Here is a 2907-nt window from a genome sequence, read left to right as displayed (position 1 = left end):
GGAGAGTTCTGGGCATAATTCGTACGAACTGCTGGCACATAAAATAGAGGGCTCGACGTGTGACTGGTGCGGTAGCCAGGGACATTTAATGATAACTCCGACATAAGGAGCCGGACTATCAAGGCGTCTACTAAGTATGTCGTAAAGGACCCCCATGTCTAATAGCAGACGGTGATCTTCTAAACTGAGTAAGTGGTGCTTTTTGCTGGAAGACATATAATTGAGATCGGTATTCCTGCAAATACCGATCTAAATTATATATCAATACACATCTGCAGTTATAGTTGAACCAGATGTTATGAATCTGTTGAACCACCGTACAGTTAACATTAGCTTATTTTGGGTGACATTCAGTTTCGGGCATAGTTTGGCTGGAGCCCCTTTATCAAATTCTAATTACAAATAAAGATTTGACTGAAAATTCCCTTGGTTTTGTGTCAGTTTAGCAAATCAATGCAGGCATCGACAAAGAGAAAAATATCGGTAAAATATGCCTTGGCATTGTAATACACATTCGGATCATTTTATTACAAATTTTGTACAGAATCTGATCAAATTTATTTCATTCCTTCAAGAAAAACATTCTATAATTTTTACCAGATTTTATATTGAGTTTGTAAAAACACAACATAATCATATATTTTTTAAGGACTGTTTCCGGAATTGCCTGCATTACAAAAGTTTTTGTTAAAAAAATAACAATCAGTTGCTACCTAAGAATAATAGTTTTATTGTAGAGTTATTGGATTTAATTAGCGATCTCATGAATCAATGAGATAGCCGCAATGTAATTATCACCTTATAAAGTGAAGCACTTTTATTGGCCATTGTTTGGATCATTATTCCTTTAGTCAGTGAGAAACAAATAATACGCCATAACATTATACGCACATTGATCGGATAACCCATTGTACGGTTAAACGAAAACCGCCGTTTAACTGCGAAGGTTCGTATGAAATTTACTGTCGGTTAGGTTTCAATTTGTATTGAACAATTTTTAGTAAGCCCGGCTTAGATCAGCCGAAGGTTATTACACCAAATTGTTTACTCTTGAAAATTGGGAGCAGCAGTTTTAATATTTTAAAAGTTATAATACCAAAATTGTTCATTTCCAATGAATTCATTATATTATACAATCAAAGAAATGTTATAAGGTTTTACCCATTTTCACTACTACCATTTTAATACACAGAAATTGTTAAGACGAAATTTAATCATGATCTTCACAACCACGATAAACGAAACTCTAATAATCTTAATGTACCTTTCTTAATTTCGATCGACGAAGTTCAGCAAAAAATCTCTTGAAAATATTGGCCGTTCCCAATTTAATAAACTGCCCAATGAACTAAAAAACAGAATAGTAAAAGTAAAAGTGTAGCATTAAATTTTTTTTATTTTTTATTTTCTTTTATTCAGGAAATAAATAGTACGGTTACATAGTTTTATATTTTACACTGTTAAACTGAACTCTAATGGACCAGTGAAGTTTCCACATTTAAATTTTTTTTTATTATGTAAGGTTATCAATGAAAGAACAAAAAAGAGAAGGAAAAAAGAACTAAAGTGGCATGGTTGCTCGGATTACAAAGGGGTAATTATTCCTATTTTTAAATAGAGCAATCTCTTAATCTGTCTTCATTGGAGAGACGTAGAACTGATATGGACCTTATATGCATTTTCAAAATACTTAATGCTTTAAGTGATGTCTCATCTCTGTGGCAATCAATTTCTTTTCATGCTCCCAACCGTGTCACCAGAAGTCAAAATCTGCTATTTATAAAATCTTCTAAGAGCAACTTTGGTTTTTATGCCCCAATGTCCAGAATGTGTAGATTAGTCAATTCATCACACGACTTGGAATTCTTTGGGATAGATCTTCCGGCTTTTCGTAGATCTCTTCGCGACTAAACAATGTGGAATGAAGTTGGATTGGCATGGTTTAGCTCAAAGTTTTAGGTCTTTCGTTTTTTTTAATATATTGTATACAATTATTGTTTTGCCCTTTGTGTGTCTTTGCTAAATAGTTTTATGTTCCTTTTGTTCAGTTTCTTTGCATTTATGTTTCTTCATGAAACTGTTGTAATTGGCTTAGGCCGTATATATAATAAATAAATGGAATTTGTTTAAAAACTAAAAATTTTATTTTTTTAACTTTTTGTAAAAATTATATTATTGGTAGTGAATTTAATATGTATAATTTTTATAAATAGTATATTAAACTGTGTCTTATGTATCTAAAAGTATATTTTCTCTGCATTTTGGATTGTATTAACTGATATCACGTATTGTCACAAAAATGTTATTTTATATGTTCAGTCCCAAATGAGTTTGATTTGTATAACTCCTGGGAGTGTAATATCTTGTTGATGTACTATATGTTTTATCAATAATTGAGTTTACAAGTTTAGTTATGTAAATAAAAAACATTTTCTAATATATTTTTTTTCGTTTATCTACTGTATATTATAAAAACTCTATATTATCATAAATGGATTGCTAAAAAGACTAGACAGGAAACTGAGGAATATGTTTTATATATCAGGATATAATTATAGTTTCTTGAAATTCCTTTCTCGTTTTATTGATGTAGGTATGTTTTAAAAGAAAAATGTATATATCTTTTGAATTTTTACACAACAATTGATGTGAAAGCATGTACAATTATGTATAAAATAAATAATACACTGACACTCCGAAACGTGCCAGTGGGCCAGTGGAGTGGCTACATCTATAAATAAAAATGAAGTTATATTGAATGTACCTATTGTATAAACATTTTTTTTGTAAACTTTGTACTTGTATATTATATTGGATTAAATAAATAATTATTATTTGGAGTATTTATTTCTGAAAAGGATGTATTTTTTTGTATATCTAGTGTATAGTATATTAATAAATAAATAA

Source organism: Micrasema longulum, unplaced genomic scaffold (genome assembly GCF_059751315.1).
Source record: "Micrasema longulum isolate JH-2025_06_02 unplaced genomic scaffold, ASM5975131v1 h1tg001609l, whole genome shotgun sequence".
NCBI lineage: Eukaryota > Metazoa > Arthropoda > Insecta > Trichoptera > Brachycentridae > Micrasema > Micrasema longulum.
This window is presented reverse-complemented; position numbering follows the sequence as displayed.